The 21,591-nt window shown below is 43.7% G+C and overlaps 1 long non-coding RNA gene across 1 annotated transcript; it reads left to right on the forward strand.

Moving 5' to 3' along the window:
• The first annotated feature begins 1,443 nt into the window (after positions 1-1,443).
• Positions 1,444-3,515, forward strand: LOC139756486 (uncharacterized). Its single transcript, XR_011714359.1, has 2 exons — positions 1,444-3,100; positions 3,140-3,515. It is a non-coding gene; the product is annotated as an uncharacterized lncRNA (long non-coding RNA).
• The last annotated feature ends 18,076 nt before the right edge of the window (positions 3,516-21,591 follow it).

The following is a 21,591-nucleotide window of genomic DNA, read 5'->3' on the forward strand; positions in this document are numbered from 1 at the left end:
GCTTGGTGCCGCGAGAAGAGTTTGGAGACCGCGTCTTGCCTGATGGACTGTCGGGTCCCAAGGAAGCTCCACTAGTTGATGTGAGAGTAGGAACAGATCTCTTTACGGACCATGCCCTAGTAGGGACTGTAGATAAGTTACCTGTCTTAGACGTGGACGTTGTGTTAGGCAGTGACCTAGCGGGTGGGAAGATGAACCCAGTGCCGGTGTTGCCTACGGGCCCGGTGGAGTCCACGGAGGCAGGGCAGCTTGAGGAAGAGGTACCAGAGATAGTCTACAACCACGATGGTGCCAGGCTTATGACAGCTGGCACGGCAGGCCGTGTGCCTGAGGACATAGCCGTTAAGACGGAGGAAGTGAAGACCAGCGAGAGGAAGCTGTGTGATACCCTCTCCCCTGGAGTTGCCTCCGTTGAAACAGTGGATTTAAAGACTCTCCCCCCGAGTGAGGCCAGCGAGGAGAAGCCGCGTGATACCCTCTCCCCTGGGGTAGACTCCGTTAAGTCGGAGGAAGTGAAGTCTCTCCCTACGAGTGAGTCTAGTGAGAGGGAGCTGTGTGAGACCCTCTCCCCTGGTGTGGACTCCGTTGAGACTGAGGATTTGTCTCGCGCCCATTCAAGAGAGAAGATTCTCCCTGAGGACAAAATTAGTGAGAAGTGTGATACCTTCTGTGCTGGTTCTGAGTCTGTACAAGAATCAGTGGATGAGACTGAGTATTTGTCTCGCACCCATTCAAGAGAGAAGACTCTCCATGAGGATGAAATTGGTGAGGAGAAGCTGTGTGATACCTCCCATGCTGATTTCGAGTCCGAACGAGACTCAGTGAGTGAGACTGTGGATTTGTCTCACGCCCATTTAAGAGAGAAGACTCTCCATGAAGATGGAATTAGTGAGGAGAAGCTGTGTGATGCCTCCTGTGCTAGTTTCGAGTCCGAACGAGATTCAGTGGGTGAGACTGTGGATTTGTCTCGCGCCCATTCAAGAGAGAAGACTCTCCATGAAGATGGAATTAGTGAGGAGAAGCTGTGTGATTCCTCCTGTGCTAGTTTCGAGTCCGAACGAGATTCGGTGGGTGAGACTGTGGATTTGTCTCACGCCCATTTAAGAGAGAAGACTCTCCATGAAGATGGAATTAGTGAGGAGAAGCTGTGTGATTCCTCCTGTGCTAGTTTCGAGTCCGAACGAGATTCGGTGGGTGAGACTGTGGATTTGTCTCGATCCCATTCAAGAGAGAAGACTCTCCATGAGGATGAAATTGGTGAGGATAAGCTGTGTGATGCCTCCTGTGCTAGTTTCGAGTCCGTACGAGATTCAGTGAGTGAGACTGAGTATTTGTCTCGCACCCATTCAAGAGAGAAGACTCTCCATGAGGATGAAATAAGGGAGGAGATGTGTGATACCTCCCGTGCTGATTCTGAGTCTGTACAGAATCAGTGGATGAGACTGAGTATTTGTCTCGCACCCATTCAAGAGAGAAGACTCTCCATGAGGATGAAATAAGGGAGGAGATGTGTGATACCTCCCGTGCTGATTCTGAGTCTGTACAAGAATCAGTGGATGAGACTGAGGATTTGTCTCGCACCCATTCAAGAGAGACTCCGGAACGGAGGACAATATGGCCTGACAAACGATCTCGTTGGAGAAGGTTTGAGGCGGGCGACGAGGTGTTACTTCTACTACAGCAGCCAGGTCAACCCTTGGTTGCCCGGTTTCAGGGTCCCTACACCATCATCTGGAGTGTAGGAGACTCAAATTACCTTGTCTCTACCCCCGATAGGCGCAGAAGTCAGAGTTTATGCCACATCAACATGCCTGAGCGATGTTTCAGTCGTGATCCTCCCCCTTTGGAACCGACGGTGCCAGTCTGCATCATCTTACGTCCAGCGGTAGCCGTGTGTGAGGAAGCCGACGACTTAGCTACGAGTGTCTCGGAGACCTGGGACCCGGGCGGAGGTGTGAGAGAACTGAACTCGGATATGGTTGGGTACTGTAGGATGTCATTGTAAATTTTGCAACACTCGCAATCCCCTCTGACAGAGTTATTGATGTTTGGAATGAGCAGTGTGAGACAGTCTCTCTCATCAATTAGGAACACTACCTTTTTTAACTGTTATATTTTGCAGGCTCCAACCAGATTAGCTGTGAATGCCAGCGATGCTGACGCTGAAGTCCTCGTGCAGGAGGACAGAGAGAAGGTTGAGCCCAAACAAATAGCCACCATGGAGATGGAACCTTTGTCTGTTATTTGTGTTATAACACTTTATATATTTGTGTCCTTCAGGCAATCAGTACTGACTACCAACCCTTCAAAATGTTAACAAGTTATGGGATCGGAGTCAGATATTAATCAGGTGGGCCTTGTTTCTTTTTCAAGAGTACAGTTAGATATTCACCATATTGCTGGCGCACATAATGTGTTAGCCGATTGTTTATCCCGCTCTTAACGCTAGAAAATTCCTCTTCTAGGAATTTTCTCCTTTAAGGAGGGGGGTGTTACGGAACACGTGTGTTTGTGTCCACGTGGTTCGTATGTGTCTTGGTGTATCTCTGTGTATGACGTGTCCTGGGTGTAGGGAGCGGCTTCTATCGGCCCGGATCTCACCCTCCCTGACCGTGTTGATTGCCTTAGTAATCATGTCTTGACCCAGACCTTGACCAGCCCTGTAACACCCAAACGTCAGGTCAACGGCGTCAGGTCCAACCATGGGAACAGCTACGGTGTGTCGTCACGTGCGTTCGCCGCCGGCGTGGACAAAGGAACAGAGGAGGCTGGATGCACGCCACATGTGTAGGCCGGACCTTAGGCCTCTTTCAGCCAATCAAGTCGAGGAGAGGGCATGACAACCAGTCTCTTGACCTATCCAGGGCAATTGTGTCATTGTGACCTATAGCAGAACTAGGTGGCGGGTCGAGGCGTGGCCAGCTGTTCCTGCCTTGTTGGTCATTCAGATAAAAGCTCAGACAATCGTCTGAGACCTTGATTCCTTCACCAGTCTCGAGCCCAACAACAAAAGGTAATGTAGGCTTTCCCTGTCTCGAACCCCGTAGCCACCGCTGCCCTAGGTTGTAAGATGTTACTGTGTCCCGTCAAGTTTGACTAGGTTGTAAGATGTTACTGTGTCCCGTCAAAGTATGACTAGGTTGTAAGATGTTACTGTGTCCCGTCAAGTATGACTAGGTTGTAAGATGTTTACTGTGTCATGCCAAGCTTAACTAAGTGTAATGATATGTTACTGTGTCAAGTCAAGCTTAACTAAGTATAACAATGATGTTACTGTGTTGCGTCAGGTTAGCTAAGTGCAACGATTGTTACTGTGTCACGTCAGAATCTAACTAAATGTAATGCTATCGAGCAAAGTGTCAACGGAAAGAGATCTCCTGGTTTGAAATCTTATCTGGAATTGTTAACATATGTTCAATGTTAAACTCATGTTCAGTGTTAACGTAAATGATTCGTGCCTGATTTATGTGTTCACCTTGTACATTTGAATTCTTTTCATTATAAGTAATTCTAACCTTTGTGTTTGTTTAACCCTATAACGTTAAGATAGCGTCATCCTGAGTTGTGCTATATTACAAATCTACCGTCCTTGCAAAGACGAGGACCAGTAGAGTATTTGTAACATATATATGTTGCTGGCGACCTTGCTATAATAAGTGCTGAGTTCGTAACAATATAAATTGGCGACCTTGTCCGAATATATATTATATTTGAATTCGTAACAATATATATATATATATATATATATATATATATATATATATATATATATATATATATATAGATAGATAGATAGATAGATAGATAGATAGATAGATAGATAGATAGATAGACAGATAGATAGATAGATAGATAGATGGACAATGAATCGAAGTGGTAATAAAGCACAAGTTTGGAATGGAGGTTTAATCCAAAGGTCAGGCCAGCAGACAAAAGCATTAGGGTCGAGCGGGAAGCGAAGGGGATCCATCCATTAGGCTTCGTGTGGCGCACGCAGTCTCCCGAGTGCTCAAGCTACACTTCCTGCTCTGTTTCCTTTCTTAGAGGACCAGTCCTGCAGGGTATACCCGCTCAGCTGCCCTAGACCACATCAGAAAACCAGCTCGAGTATTCGTAGAATGTTAGAGCAGGATGTATGTTGCTTCGACCCGCCTTTCTCGCGCACCTCTGGTGGAACACCAGACATCACACTATCTAGGAAGATGTGAACTATCGTCCTTACGTATTATTACCTTGTTGTTCAAAGTCCAGTTTTTTTGGAAGTCACTCTTGCGCTCATATACCCTTTTCCTCCAGCCCTCAACCAGTCTCTCAGTAGCGCACGTTTTCACATCCGCTACACGGTATTATGTATACGATGCTCAGTTCTTCTAGTCCATTGCTCTGCATTATTTTCCGCATACTCCTCAGTTCATTGATCTTCCCCGATGCCCTGACAACAGTGGTGATCTGAAGGACACGGACATCAGTATTTTGTCACACATCAGTATTTTGTCACCGCCCCTAAAGAGATGTACAGTTAACTACTACAAAGATGGGATCGAGGATGTTAACAAAGACGATACTAGAAGTAAGAAAGCTTGAAGTATTAGGAAAAGTTAGACGTCTTAGATGTGTCCACCACCAAGGAAGAGAGAAGAGTAAGGAGTGATCTGGTAGCAACCTTGAAGTTCTTAATTCATCCTGATGGTCTAGAAAGCAAACAGTTCTTCGGAAGATGCAAGGATACAACATCTAAAGGCTATAACATGAATCTAAACCAGAGACTTGTTAGAAAAAAAGGTGTAAAGTATAAAGGAGTATTGTATAAGAATAATCGATGAATGGAATCACCAAAGTAAGACCATTGTAAACGTGTCCAGCATACACAAGTCTGAAAAGCTGTACAGAAGTGTCAAGATATTGGGCCTACGAATGTAGAACACCCAACTCCATTCAGTATTAAGTAGGTAATTACACTAGAATTCAAGGGGCTGATACACCAATACTACTAGACATTACCTCATACATATTGGCATGGAGATTAAGAATATCATAAGTGTTACACCAATAGGAAGAAGTGATTATGTAAGGCTTGGGTACGATGTAGTAAATAAAACCATAAGTATGTAAGAGAGGAAACTCGGCTCAAAAAAAGTATAATAATAGAAACTACACAGAACTCAGCAATCTTTATAGGCACGTGAATGGGAAAATGGAGTTCTGTAGACATAATATAGATCTTTGTTATGGGGGATTCTGTAGAATTTATCAGAAAGGAACAGGGACATGTGCACCTTTCACCCACACATACAGAGGAAGGGTAAAAGAAACGAAAACTGTGGTTAAGTAAGAGATTTCAAAACGCAAAAGAACTTAGGAATGCACTGAGGCAGCAACAAAGCTAATCAAATGAGCACAGAGGCAGCAACAAAGCCAATCAAATGAACATGGGAAGCAACAAAGCCAATCAAATGAGCATGAGGAAGCAACAAAGCCAATCAAATGAGCACTGAGCCAACAACAAAGCCAATCAAATGAGCACTGAGGCAGCAACAAACCCCCCAACCAACATTTGATACGTATATGAGAACAGAAGAAAAGGACAGTAAGGCCAGAAGGGAGGAACAGAACAACTTTTGAAAAGACTATTATAGAGGAGGCAGGAGATAATGTAACCCTCCTTTGTACGTCAGTCAGAATCAAAATCTCAGTGAAAGACCAGCTAATCAGGCTAAGGGACCCAGAGTGAAGAGAGGCTGAATGACAAGTTCAAAGGAGTATTTACGGTGAGAGACACTGTGGTCACCAAAACCAGTGAGACTGAACTGCCGGGGGCGCCCTGAAAAACACTGAAATATCTACTGAAGACATAAACAGATAGGCAAGAGGTCTTGTTCCGTATAAAACTCTTGGTTGTGAGGAAGTTTTCCCATATGTGTTTAAGTTAAATGCAGGAGAGGATCGTGGCCTCTGTATTTGGACCGTGGGAAAGTATTTAATATTGTACCATTTAGGAGACTGATAAAGGCGCTATTTCTTCAGGCATGAATATAGGGGGAGAAATGGATGGGTTGAAATTCAGGCTAGTGGGAGGGAACAAAGGACGCCCGTCAGAGAAGCCTCTTCGAAAAGGATTGTGGTCACCAGTGGCGTGCCACAGGACTCGGTCCTGGAAACATTGTTTTTCTTGATCTATACAAAGGACTAACCACAAAGACTGAACTCATGCCTGAGCATGTTTTGGGATGATGCCAAGGTCATGAAGAAAGTAGAGCGATAAGAGTGGCATCACATCATAAATTGAGCACAAAACAATCTCCAAACTTTGTGTGATGGATGGATGAAATTCAGCCCGAGTAAACACAAAGCAACAGGGGTGAGACACAGTGAAAGACCTCGAGACGAATGTCGTCTACAAGAAATAGCAACAGGAATTTTGTGTGTGTGTGTGTGTGTGTGTGTGTGTGTGTGTGTGTGTGTGTGAGGGAGGGGACACTTCACCTAACCTGTTGCCAGACCCCCATCCTCAGAATGGTACTAAGGACACAAACTGTCTCCTGCCAGATATAGAAATTCCATTCAAGCTCATGAATAAGGAAATATTCAGCAAAGAGTTCATAACTTACATTCAGCCAAAACTAAAATACGCGTCTCAAGTTTGATTCCCGCACTTTAAGAAGCACAAAGAACTAATAGAGAAAGCTCAGAGAAGGGCAACAAAGACAGCACCAGAATTTAGAGAAATGAGTTACAGTGATAGGCTATAATAAGGCCATACACTGTCCAACATGGAGGAGAAAGAGTAAGGGGTGTCTCGGTGACAACCTCAAAGTTTTTGGACCAGTTGGAAGACATCAACAGCCAACAGGTCCTTTACAGATAGCAGAAGAGAACAACCAGAGTCTGTATCACGAAATTAAGGAGAAACTTGCTATCAAGATGAAGGCTCTTTCATAGTATAAATGCAGTGGATGAGTGAAATTAACTAAGCAATGAGATTGTGAAAGATGACAGTATACCAAAGTTTTAAAAATACTTATGATAGCAGAGAAAGTTCAAGAGAAGGGACCTACAAGTGTAGAACTCCCTCCCAATACTGAACAAATTGGTAACTATATACTCAAGCATAAGTGTATACAAGTATGCACGCGCGCGCACTCACACACACACACACACACACACACACACACACACACACACACACACACACACACAAACACATTACGAAAGAACTTGGAACTTGAGGTAAACACGAGGAGGAATCCTAGAACTTTATAACAAACGTCTGAAATCTTCCTGAAATGTACGATGGGTTCATGTAATCTGATTACGATACCTGGAAATAACCTGGAGTCTTCACAGGATACACGGAAAGGGGCTGGAACCATATTGAGGTACTCAAGATGCTACGAGTTCCATATTGAGGTACTCAAGATGCTACGAGTTCCATATTGAGGTACTTAAGATTCTTTAACGAGTTCCATATTGAGGTACTCAAGATTCTACTAGTTCCATCTTGAGGTACTCAAGATTCTTTAACGAGTTCCATATTGAGATACTCAAGATTCTACGAGTTTCAAATTGAGGTACTTAAGATTCTACGAATTCCATATTGAGGTACTCAAGATTCTACGAGATACTTCGATGTCTAAGGTACATGAATAGACTCTGGAGTATAAGGCACGTAAAATATGGGATTAGAGTAAGATATGGATAGAAAGCTAGAAGGTTTGGAGATAACAAAGGTTACTTGGAAACGACTGAAATCTAAGGTATATAAGAGAGGCTGGAGCTTGTGGCTGAAAAATACCCGGAGGATGACCCATGCTTCTCTGCTGTTTATTTTCAACAAGATACCATCTCCCGTCCTCCTCACATGGAATACTGTCTCTCCACTACACGAGATGTGTCCAGGTTATTCTCAACCATCGACGGTTAAACACAGTGAAAGCCTATACTTGTCTTACCGTGGCTAGGACTTTCACCTCCCTTCTCCCCAGATTCATCGTTCAATGGTCTGTCTCTATATCCTTCTCATTTCCCTAAGTACCTCAGCCCACCATTCTTCCTCTATCTTCACCTAGATAGTGCACTCGCTTCATCCGACTCTGCCACTCCCTCACACTCTGTACCAGTGAACATTCCCCACCACACCCCCCCCAACCTCACTCCTAATCCCATAATCCTCTCACCTCTCCCGTTGAATTCGCTCCCTTCACATATTTTTCCACTCTGTATATTTCTGCAGAGCTTCCATGGTACAAACACACACAAACACACACACACACACACACACACACACACGTCCTCCATATAACAGAAGCATTATTCACGATCACGTAAAAAGTAATCTCCTTTTGAGTAAGGAGATTAAATTCACGTGAAAAAAAAAGCCTGGAACTTAAATACGTGAAGAATTCAAAAAGTCCAAGACATGTGGAAGGAGCCTTGAGCTTGATTAAACGTATCTATGGGACTTTGGAATCCAATGAAAATAAACGTGAAGGGTCTGGAGTCTGAATGAAATACGTAAGTCTGGAACCTAAATTAGATCTATATGTAAACAGTGAAAAGATGCTGGAATCCACCTAAGAATGCATGAAGAGGTTCTGAAACCAAATTACGTTACAAGAAGAAGGACGGAAACCTGATTAAAACAAGGGAACATCTGAACCCACTTAAGTAAACTAGTGAAGAAAAGAGACTGCTTGTTGTTAGAGAGGTTCTAGAGGTTTGTTATGAGGCAAGACGTTGCAACACGATCCACTTAAGGTGAAAAGAAAGGGATTGGAAGCCATTTCTGAGACAAGGAAATGACATGGTGGTTGACAGAACAAAAGAGGGCGTAATAAAGCCCTATTAGCAGTAAAAGAAGATGGACTGGAAGGAAAACAGGAGAACAAAAGATTCAATATGTGGCTTCTAACTCCAGTGATACACAAGATATATGGTTACATACTGAATGTGATACAATAATGCAGGCAAAAATCTCGACTACAGTTTCAAATGGTATGATAAATGGAAATAAAAACTTTGATTGAAGACCCAGAAATACAGAACATAAGAGAACTAGGAACCAATAACTAATATAAGAAAAGAGTTTTGATAAACAAGCAGATGGTCCAAAATACTTGAAGACCCCGAAGCAAGAACAGAATTTCTGCCACAAGACGCTGGAAACAGGAACACACTGGAAGACCCTGGACTTGCTCACGACTCAAGAGAATGGCCCTGAAACAGGAGGGCAGGTGCGGAGAGGACCATAGCTGCCAGGGATAATTTGTCCAGGTAAATTCGTGTGGCGCTTCTGGCTCTTCCTCTTTAGTCTACCTGGGAGCATTGATCCAGCAATGTTACAGACGCAATGCTCTGCTTTGACATAGTGGAGGGTCAAAGGGTGATTCAACAGAGATAAAAGACACGTAAAAGGGGACGAGATTAAGTTTACGTCTATGAGGAGGTAAGGAATAAGAACAAAAGGACAAACGTAACACGAACAAACAGAGAGGACACTCACCTATTTCTCCACCTACGTGCACCTGAGGAGGAGCTATTGCCATGAGGCGAGGGCGAAGCGAAGGGCGTGTGTGTTGAGGGTTACATAAGAGTTTCACAGACACACATACCAACAGATCTCAAGGTCCAAGCGAGGTGGTCAGGTCTTAACACTACTGAGAAAGAGGCACAGTCTCCTTAAAAGCACTAGAAGAAAAGGACAGTTAAGCAAAGATGCTCTCCCTCACCCGCCACTCCCACCGGCAACACGCCAGACAGGGAAACAGGTAGAAAAAAAAATATCTTGCAGGACAAATAGACCGAAAGGAAAAAAATCTTATACGAGAGACAGAAATTAGAATGACCGTGACTATATCATGCATCCCATCAACAAAGACATGAATCACTTCCCTATTTCTTGTACAGATAATCATGAAGATTAACTTTAGAGCTTCTGCCTCGCAACTTACCATGTATATGTATGTATGTTTACCATGTATGTGTGTGGAAGGATTACACTACAATTCCTAACTGTTCCCTTAAAGCAGGTGATACGGGGTGGCTAATGTTGGTACGTTGCTGCAGCAAGGCCTGGGCGAGGCCAGGAATTTAGAACATAGCCCAATACACCACTACCTTACGATGATTGCTTACAAGAATGATTCAATACCGGAGAGTGAGAGGTGATCAAGCCTCTTACTGGAAATATTCAAAAGTGCGTTGCTATATAAAAAAAAAAACATGTTCTGGGAGCTTATTCTACGCCTCAATAATGTCTTTGGTAGAAAAAAAAAGAATATTTCATGCGGTCTAGATTAATCAGGTGACTTCTAAGTAGTATGTGGTTCATTTTCTCTCGTTGGTAGCAAAAGGTGCGAGAGTAAAGAAGTTTACGAGAGAGAGAGAGAGAGAGAGAGAGAGAGAGAGAGAGAGAGAGAGAGAGAGAGAGAGAGAGAGAGAGAGAGAGAGAGAGAGGCCGTGTACAGAACACTCAGAGTGTGTCAGGGTGCTGGAATATTCATCCTACTCGTCCCCACATATCGATCCTACTGCGTAGCGTATCGCAGGTGTGCTTCACCAGGCGTAAGGCAGAGCCTTCTGCTGCACTATCCTTCTTTCCATGTACATAACAGATCAGGAATGTAGGGCAGTGTTTCTGTCCTCTAGCAGATAACCTCATCATAGACCAACAGGTCTTCCGTTTCCTGGAACTCCTATGTACTTCATCAGATAATCTCGTTACAGACCATCAGGTCTTCTGTTATCTGGTTTTCCCACGTGCTCCCGCAGATAACCTCGTCACAGACCATCAGGTCTTCTGTTGTGTGAATAGCCCATGCACTCCATCAGACAATCTCGTCACTGACCATCAGGTCTTCTGTTGTCTGAATAGCCCATGTACTCTATCAGATAACCTCGTCACTGACCATCAGGTCTTCTGTTGTCTGAATAGCCCATGTACTCCATCAGACAACCTCGTCACTGACCATCAGGTCTTCTGTTGTCTGAATAGCCCATGTACTCTATCAGATAACCTCGTCACAGACCATCAGGTCTTCTGTTTGAATAGCCCATGTACTCTATCAGATAACCTCGTCACAGACCATCAGGTCTTCTGTTGTCTGAATAGCCCATGTACTCTATCAGATAACCTCGTCACAGACCATCAGGTCTTCTGTTGTCTGAATAGCCCATGTACTCCAGCAGACAACCTCGTCACATGACCACAGGTCTTCTGTTGTCTGAATAGCCCATGTACTCCAGCAGATAAGCTCGTCACTGACCATCAGGTCTTCTGTTTCCTCGCTTATCTATCCATACACAGAACCCTTCATAGTATTCAAGCCACCAGCACAGTCCTCCCTCGGAGAGGCTCCGTTATAAGCAGCCCACAATGTGACTTTATGAGTCTGTCCTGAAGGGTTATGTTGGTAGGCAGGCGAGGTGGTGTCTGGTCATGAGGATGTTATCAGTGGTGCACGTCAGATAGCCAGGCTTGAGGATCGTGACCATGTTATCGAAGGAGTATCTCGCCGGGAGGCAGGCGTGTTGATGGCCATGGTGCTGGGGACCCGACAATGTTTACAACAGATGAAAACTGAGAGGCAGACGTGAGTGATGGTTGGCCCCGACGCTCAGTCAATGAGGATGTTTATGAAGGTGGATGAGTCAGGAAGTCGGCATGGCTAGAGGCCATGATTCTTAGTTCTGAGAATGTTATGACGGTTCACGTCGTATGGCAGGTGTTGTCATGTCTCGTCATGAACTGAATCTCTAGGGCTGTGACTAGCCTTGTCCCGCTACGTTGTCATCTTCTGCAAGCCCTCGTTTTAAAGTTATGGTCATTAGAAAATCAAAAAATGGATCTCCAGTCAGCAAATTCATGTCACTGCCATACGCATTTACAGTGAGAGAAGGAATCGTGATGACGTTGCCCAAATATGCTCAGACCAGGATACGCCGGGAAGAGGCGTATAGGAAGTTCTTTACCTTCGTGAACACGAAAGTACGACTCCTTCAGCACGACTGTACGACCCTTTTCAGTAAAACCGGGTTGCTCTTTGACTTATCCTTTTGGGGTAGAGTTAAAGACCACGCCATTATAATAACCAAGGGCCTTGCTGTCGTGCTCAAGGGCCGTACCATAGTATGTTCAAGGGCTGTCCCGTCGTGCTCAAGTGTCGTCCCGTCGAGCTCGTGTCGTCCCGTCGAGCTCAAGTGTCGTCCCGTTCTATCGTGCTCACGGTGTCGTATCGTCGTGCTCAAGGATTGTACCGTCGTGGTCAAGTGTCGTCCCGTCGTGCTCAAGGGCTGTGCCAATGTGCTCACGCGTTTCGCACCGTCGTGCTCAAGTGTCGCCCTGCCACGCTCAAGTGTCGTCCCGTTCTATCGTGCTCACGGTGTCGTATCGTCGTGCTCGAGTGTCGCAATGCCGTATCGGAGAGGCTGAAAGATCTTTTGAAAGATGGTGAGGGAGTGCTTGCTACTTCATCAACGGATGGTTCCCGATCTTTTTTTTTTGGACGCGTTTACGTCTGCAGCGGGGAGTTCCTGAGGATGTAGCCTCAGTAGAGGCAGCAGCAGTAGCTTCCCCCGGCGCCCATACCCCTGCCGACAGCTTGGGCAACTGGACACCACCACCATCGCGACGTCCGTCACATCCTGTTGGTCACATCCTCCGCAGTGTAGGGAGGACACAGGAAGTCCTTCATCCATTAGAAAAGGATCACAAAAGTGTTCAGAGGACCTTCATTTGATGCAGACACCATTTTCCCTTGGTAGATGCCACCGTGTCCAAAGTGGAAGTAAGAAGAATGGAGAAACCAAACTGGATATGGAAGGATGGAGTGGGAAATATTTTGAGCGATCTAGGTCTGATCATGCTAGGAGGATGAAAGGCGTGCACGGAATAGGGTGAATTAGAACGATGTGGTATACTTGGGGCGGCGTACTGTTAGTGGACTGAATCAGGGCATGTGAAACGTTCGAGGTAAACCATGGAAAGGTCTGTGGGGACTGGATGGGGATAAGGAAGGAGCTGTGGTTTCGGTGCATTGCGCATGACCGCTAGAAAATGGATGTGAGTGGATGTGGCATTTTATGGTCTGTTTCTGGAATTTCCTCACTAACGCGGAAAACGGCGAGAACATGGAAAAAATAACACACACACACACACACACACACATATATATATATATATATATATATATATATATATATATATATATATATATATATATACATATATATATATATATATATATATATATATTTTTTTTTTTTTTTCATACTCTTCGCCATTTCCCGCGTTAGCGAGGTAGCGTTAAGAACAGAGGACTGGGCCTTTGAGGGAATATATGTATATATATATATATATATATATATATATATATATATATATATATATATATATATATATATATAAGAGATGTATAAAAGAATCAGACAGGAGGTCAAGAGAAAGGTACAAGACGTGAAAAAGAGGGCAAATGAGAGTTGGGGTAAGAGAGTATCATTAAATTTTAGGGAGAATAAAAAGATGTTCTGGAAGGAGGTAAATAAAGTGCGTAAGACAAAGGAGCAAATGGGAACTTCAGTGAAGGGCGCAAATGGGGAGGTGATAACAAGTAGTGGTGATGTGAGAAGGAGATAGAGTGAGTATTTTGAAGGTTTGTTGAATGTGTTTGATGATAGAGTGGCAGATATAGGGTGTTTTGGTCGAGGTGGTGTACAAAGTGAGAGGGTTAGGGAAAATGATTTGGTAAACAGAGAAGAGTAGTAAAAGCTTTGCGGAAGATGAAAGCCGGCAAGGCAGCAGGTTTGGATGGTATTGCAGTGGAATTTATTAAAAAAAGTGGGTGACTGTATTGTTGACTGGTTGGTAAGGTTATTTAATGTATGTATGACTCATGGTGAGGTGCCTGAGGATTGGCGGAATGCGTGCATAGTGCCATTGTACAAAGGCAAAGGGTATAAGAGTGAGTGCTCAAATTACAGAGGTATAAGTTTGTTGAGTATTCCTAGTAAATTATATGGGAGGGTATTGATTGAGAGGGTGAAGGCATGTACAGAGCATCAGATTGGGGAAGAGCAGTGTGGTTTCAGAAGTGGTAGAGGATGTGTGGATCAGGTGTTTGCTTTGAAGAATGTATGTGAGAAATACTTAGAAAAGCAAATTGATTTGTATGTAGCATTTATGGATCTGGAGAAGGCATACGATAGAGTTGATAGAGATGCTCTGTGGAAGGTATTAAGAATATATGGTGTGGGAGGCAAGTTGTTAGAAGCAGTGAAAAGTTTTTATCGAGGATGTAAGGCATGTGTACGTGTAGGAAGAGAGGAAAGAGATTGGTTCTCAGTGAATGTAGGTTTGCGGCAGGGGTGTGTGATGTCTCCATGGTTGTTTAATTTGTTTAAGGACGGGGTTGTTAGGGAGGTAAATGCAAGAGTTTTGGAAAGAGGGGCAAGTATGAAGTCTGTTGTGGATGAGAGAGCTTGGGAAGTGAGTCAGTTGTTGTTCGCTGATGATACAGCGCTGGTGGCTGATTCATGTGAGAAACTGCAGAAGCTGGTGACTGAGTTTGGTAAAGTGTGTGTAAGAAGAAGGTTAAGAGTAAATGTGAATAAGAGCAAGGTTATTAGGTACAGTAGGGTTGAGGGTCAGGTCAATTGGGAGGTAAGTTTGAATGGAGAAAAACTGGAGGAAGTAAAGTGTTTTAGATATCTGGAAGTGGATCTGGCAGCGGATAGAACCATGGAAGCGGAAGTGAATCATAGGGTGGGGGAGGGGGCGAAAATCCTGGGAGCCTTGAAGAATGGGTGGAAGTCGAGAACATTATCTCGGAAAGCAAAAATGGGTATGTTTGAAGGAATAGTGGTTCCAACAATGTTGTGTGGTTGCGAGGCGTGGGCTATGGATAGAGTTGTGCGCAGGAGGGTGGATGTGCTGGAAATGAGATGTTTGAGGACAATGAGTGGTGTGAGGTGGTTTGATCGAGTAAGCAATGTTAAGGGTAAGAGAGATGTGTGGAAATAAAAAGAGCGTGGCTGAGAGCGCAGAAGAGGGTGTTTTGAAATGGTTTGGGCACATGGAGAGAATGAGTGAGGAAAGATTGACCAAGAGGATATATGTGTCGGAGGTGGAGGGAACGAGGAGAAGTGGGAGACCAAATTGGAGGTGGAAAAATGGAGTGAAAAAGATTTTGTGTGATCGGGGCCTGAAGATGCAGGAGGGTGAAAGGAGGGCAAGGAATAGAGTGAATTGGATCGATGTGGTATACCGGGGTTGACGTGCTGTCAGTGGATTGAATCAGGGCATGTGAAGCGTCTGGGGTAAACCATGGAAAGTTGTGTGGGGCCTGGATGTGGAAAGGGAGCTGTGGTTTCGGGCATTATTGCATGACAGCTAGAGACTGAGTGTGAACGAATGGGGCCTTTGTTGTCTTTTCCTAGTGCTACCTCGCACACATGAGGGGGGAGGGGGATGGTGTTCCATGTGTGGCGAGGTGGCGATGGAAATGAATAAAGGCAGACAGTGTGAATTGTGTGCATGGGTATATATGTATGTGTCTGTGTGTGTATATATATGTGTACATTGAGATGTATAGGTATGTATATTTGCGTGTGTGGACGTGTATGTATATACATTGTGTATGGGGGTGGGCTGGGCCATTTCTTTCGTCTGTTTCCTTGCGCTACCTCGCAAACGCGGGAGACAGCGACAAAGCAAAATAAAATATATATATATATATATATATATATATATATATATATATATATATATATATTTTTTTTTTTTTGTTTTGTTTTGTCGCTGTCTCCCGCGTTTGCGAGGTAACGCAAGGAAACAGACGAAAGAAATGGCCCAACCCACTACCATACACATGTATATACATACGTCCACACACGCAAATATACATACCTACACAGCTTTCCATGGTTTACCCCAGACGCTTCACATGCCTTGATTCAATCCACTGACAGCACGTCAACCCCGGTATACCACATCGATCCAATTCACTCTATTCCTTGCCCTCCTTTCACCCTCCTGCATCTTCAGGCCCCGATCACACAAAATCTTTTTCACTCCATCTTTCCACCTCCAATTTGGTCTCCCTCTTCTCCTCGTTCCCTCCACCTCCGACACATATATCCTCTTGGTCAATCTTTCCTCACTCATTCTCTCCATGTGCCCAAACCATTTCAAAACACCCTCTTCTGCTCTCTCAACCACGCTCTTTTTATTTCCACACATCTCTCTTACCCTTACGTTACTTACTCGATCAAACCACCTCACAACCACACATTGTCCTCAAACATCTCATTTCCAGCACATCCATCCTCCTGCGCACAACTCTATCCATAGCCCACGCCTCGCAACCATACAACATTGTTGGAACCACTATTCCTTCAAACATACCCATTTTTGCTTTCCGAGATAATGTTCTCGACTTCCACACATTCTTCAAGGCTCCCAGAATTTTCGCCCCCTCCCCCACCCTATGCTCCACTTCCGCTTCCATGGTTCCATCCGCTGCCAGATCCACTCCCAGATATCTAAAACACTTTACTTCCTCCAGTTTTTCTCCATTCAAACTCACCTCCCAATTGACTTGACCCTCAACCCTACTGTACCTCATAACCTTGCTCTTATTCACATTTACTCTTAACTTTCTTCTTTCGCACACTTTACCAAACTCAGTCACCAGCTTCTGCAGTTTCTCACATGAGTCAGCCACCAGCGCTGTATCATCAGCGAACAACAACTGACTCACTTCCCAAGCTCTCTCATCCCCAACAGACTTCATACTTGCCCCTCTTTCCAAAACTCTTGCATTCACCTCCCTAACAACCCCATCCATAAACAAATTAAACAACCATGGAGACATCACACACCCCTGCCTACATTCACTGAGAACCAATCACTCTCCTCTCTTCCTACACGTACACATGCCTTACATCCTCGATAAAAACTTTTCACTGCTTCTAACAACTTGCCTCCCACACCATATATTCTTAATACCTTCCACAGAGCATCTCTATCAACTCTATCATATGCCTTCTCCAGATCCATAAATGCTACATACAAATCCATTTGCTTTTCTAAGTATTTCTCACATACATTCTTCAAAGCAAACACCTGATCCACACATCCTCTACCACTTCTGAAACCACACTGCTCTTCCCCAATCTGATGCTCTGTACATGCCTTCACCCTCTCAATCAATACCCTCCCATATATATATATATATATATATATATATATATATATATATATATATATATATATATATATATATATATATAATTGGAGGTGGAAAGATGGAGTGAAAAAGATTTTGTGTGATCGGGGCCTGAACATGCAGGAGGGTGAAAGGAGGGCAAGGAATAGAGTGAATTGGAGCGATGTGGTATACCGGGGTTGACGTGCTGTCAGTGGATTGAATCAAGGCATGTGAAGCGTCTGGGGTAAACCATGGAAAGCTGTGTAAGTATGTATATTTGCGTGTGTGGACGTATGTATATACATGTGTATGGGGGTGGGTTGGGCCATTTCTTTCGTCTGTTTCCTTGCGCTACCTCGCAAACGCGGGAGACAGCGACAAAAAATATATATATATATATATATATATATATATATATATATATATATATATATATATATATATCATCTTCTACATTTTGTACCCTGCTAAATGTGGTTAGTACCCAGGTGTTCCATCGATATAAATGAGATTCGCGAGCCTTCAACAACAACAACTGTAGTATTACTTTCGTCCCCCCTGAACTACTGCCTTCCACGTTTTCCTTTCGCATGGTTGACTAGCTGACCCGCGGGACTCATAGAATATGGAGCCGACTAACCCAGTCTCCGCTGAACCAATGTACACCATTGCATCTAACACCGATATCAAAATTATGATAGGAAGAAGTCCTTTATGAAGCAGTTCTAATTACTACCATGAATAAAGAGACAGCTAAGGCTCTGCAAAGTCATAGAAAAATTGTAGAAGATGGGAAATGAAGGTCTTAGGACAATACTGGCGTTTTTATTTGTGTAAAAAATAATGATCACTGGTTCATGCTTGGGTTCGTTGTCTGTGATCGAAATACTCTGAGAGAGAGAGAGAGAGAGAGAGAGAGAGAGAGAGAGAGAGAGAGAGAGAGAGAGAGAGAGAGAGAGAGAGTGTCTGGCGACCATAAATAGGATCAACAAGCTGTTTACCTCTGTGTTCAATGAGTTTCTATAAGATGTATTTCCCAGTAGGATATTTCAAGCTTCTCCCTCTAAGCTCTAAGCTGAAAAAGCGTATCTTTAGCGGATGTCATTATACTCTCTAATTACCATTGTAACGTCACATCACGACGGAACCTTAGCTTATGTTCAAACAATAGAGTTATTTCAGTCCCTTATCCTATTAACCAATATTTGCTTGTTTTTTAATTCACGTATTGAGTACCTGTTATTGGCTAGGCTCTGTCCTGCTGATCTGAGGTTTCTAACATAATGGGCGTATCCCACAATGAAACCTAGCTCTCTCTCAGCTTATATTTCGAGTTTGATCACCGTTTTCTGACAACATCTACACTGACGATATTTTCCGAAGATTCTTGAACACTTCTTTGAACTTCAGCAGGTATATTTCCACACATACTGCACTGGTTATCTTTTCGTTTCTACCAAAAAAAAAGAAAAAAATGCTTTACTTTCTAAGCGTCTAAACTCGCAAGTTTTGTTTTATCTCCTTTGTTCTTATCGTCTTCAAGTCCATTAGTTCTGGATCATCTGTAGCATTATGAGAACATGGGAACGAAAGACCGAGACTAATGGTCCATCATAAGTTACACAAGAGCTTGTATGTCTTTCATCCGGCAACTCTTTGTGATCGTATCTAACATCCCAGCCGTCCATTCGGAGCATCATCAAAGCTTTTTGAAGCGTAAATAGATGGCGTCAGATACTCCTTATATTTTTCATCCTAGTATCTATTGTGCTAAATGATTTTCCATTAAATTGTGGAAAACTTGACTCTGGTACTCCGGCAGCCTTGATGTTTTAATGGGTTTTTGAACTTTTTATTTAGGAAATTTGTAAACTCATCAATAATACTTATTTCCATCAGTCTTCCAGCCATCAGAGTGTAAATACAGGAGTATAATCAGTTTCACATTTCTCAACATTTTTCGTACATGATGTAATATAATATAACTTCGGTTGGGTTAGGTTAACTTAGGTTAGTTTAACTTAAGTTTGGTTAGGTTAACTTGGGTTAGTTTAGGTTAGGTAAGGTTAGGTTAACTTGGGTTAGGTTAGGTTAGGTTAACTTGGGTCAGTTTAGGTTAGGTTACGTTAGATTAGGATAGGTTGGGCTAGGTTAGGTTAAGCTGGGCTAGGTTAGATTAAGTTCGTTTAGGGACTAACTGGAGTATAATCCACATTTCTGAACATCTTTCGTAAATAATGTAATATCCTCCGCCAGGTTTCTGCTCTTGGGCCTAAGCACTGAGTTAAGCCTTCAGTTCATTGTTTACACTGAACTCTATATACGCTCTCATGCCTACAGAGTCCCGGATTTTGTTCTCGTTAATAAAGGTCCAACGTTCACTTATGAATGGTCCTGTGGTGTCCTATTGCCTATTTTTCTCTTCAAGTTTGTTGTTAAGATTAATCAATTCTATCTTTAATATTTCTTATACTCTATTTTCATAGTTTCGCTCACTTTCCAAGAGGATAACTTTTTTTTTTTCCAATTTGTTTAATCTTAACCGTAACATCAGGACTCAAACCCAGTTTTCCTAAGTCAACGTATGCAAAACCATTTCTCAAATCCATCTTGATATTTCAGCAAGGTATAATGTTAATGTACTTTCTAATGTTTTCCCATCTTCATATTCACTAATCCTGTGGCGGCATTATATATCCAAAAATTGTCTAGAACATGGAACTAGAAATGATTAATGACTTTATTTCATGTCCTCATATCCTGCTCTAGTCTGTGGTATGAGATGATCTCATGGTAGAGAGTTAGTGTGTATAGTCTTGTCCAGTAGCCTGTTCTTCTGGCACTGACTTCCAGCTTTCCAGTGTAGATGAGGTTCTTGGACACTGTGCAAGCGTCTCAGAGGACACCTGTGGCAAGGCATCTGGAAGGAATCTGCTAAGACCTGGTCTTGATGCTGTCCTTCGTGGTGTAGCGGTTAGCGTTGCTGATCGTCAGGCATTTCACGAGGCCCCCCAGGAATCGAAGGCGTAGGTTCGTATCCTTGTCGTGGCAGTCGGTCCACAGTGAACCCAATTGTTCATCCACTTCTAGAGATTGATCCTAAATCGGGTTTCTGTGGCCACAAAGGTTCCCATTTCTCGTACCTGGAAAAGGGTCCTTATGTGTTTATAACTGTAAGAAGAGGTGTAACATTATAGCTGTCGCTACAGTGCTATTACCCTGCTAGTGAGCTAAGTGTGAGCCTCTGTGATCTCTGATGCCGTGCGAATCTGAGGTTTTCTTCACCAGGGCAGAGTTCTTCAGCAGCCGGAGTCATAAGTGAACATCTGTCCCGCATAAGTTTCAGAACGCAATCAACAGTGTCGACTGAAACAGCTCACTGCGGTTCAACTGGGCCTTTGTGGTTCGCTTCATCTAGAGGCACACTGTCGAGATCTTACGTTCCGTGAGGCAGCCTCTCAAGATCATCGGTCCGATACCTGGGCTCTGCTCTGATACCGAGGACGTCGTCAAATGTCAGGAGGTTATTTGTGACTCACCAGTAACATGTGAGGTGAGGCAGGCTTGTGTTCCTTCCTACCACACTTCTCAAAATATGTTTAGTCTGGTGGTACGTACTCAGTACAGGCCATCAACTGGTAGCTTACCTGCCACTGACGTGCAGTATACTGATGATGCTGTAGTGTTTGCTATCAGCTACGACCCTAGTCCTGCCTCCTGAGGTCCTGAATTTGAGCAGTCGAGCCGATGGGATTATGTCTCTTAGATGAAGATCAAAATCCAAGTATCTTGAGACACTTTAGATGGCCCTGTTCCATCCGCCTAGCAACTTTCACCTCAGCTGGATGTGCACTTCACAGCTATAGATAAAGACGTGGTAAGGGTCTGGTTATCATGATGCAAAAGACTCCAGTGGTGGGAGTATGAGGGCCTAACTATGTCTTTGGTAAAGACTTAGGTGTGTCTAAGGCGTTGATGCTCCCTGACCTACTCTGGGGTTATGAGTCCCAGATGATGATTGGTGAAGTTAGGAAATGGATTGCTAAACTCCCTCAGTACAAAGAGCCAATACGAGAATTCAGAATAGTAATAAAGTGATTCACCTTACGTACAAATCATGATGGTTTCGGCGTATGAACTACGATGGTTTTGGAGGTCTTTTATCCCCACAGCTGGGGTTTGGGACCTTACCCTACCTTACCTGACGTATACATTACGATGATTTTGGAGGTCTTCTTCCCCTACAGCTGGGGTCTGGGACCTTACCTTACCCTACCTTACCTTACGGATACATTACGATGATTTTGGAGGTCTTCTTCCCCTACAGCTGGAGTCTGGGACCTTACCTTACCTGACGTATACCTCATAATGGTCTCGAAGGTCCTCCACC

This window comes from Panulirus ornatus, chromosome 22, assembly GCF_036320965.1.
Source record: "Panulirus ornatus isolate Po-2019 chromosome 22, ASM3632096v1, whole genome shotgun sequence".
Classification (NCBI taxonomy): domain Eukaryota; kingdom Metazoa; phylum Arthropoda; class Malacostraca; order Decapoda; family Palinuridae; genus Panulirus; species Panulirus ornatus.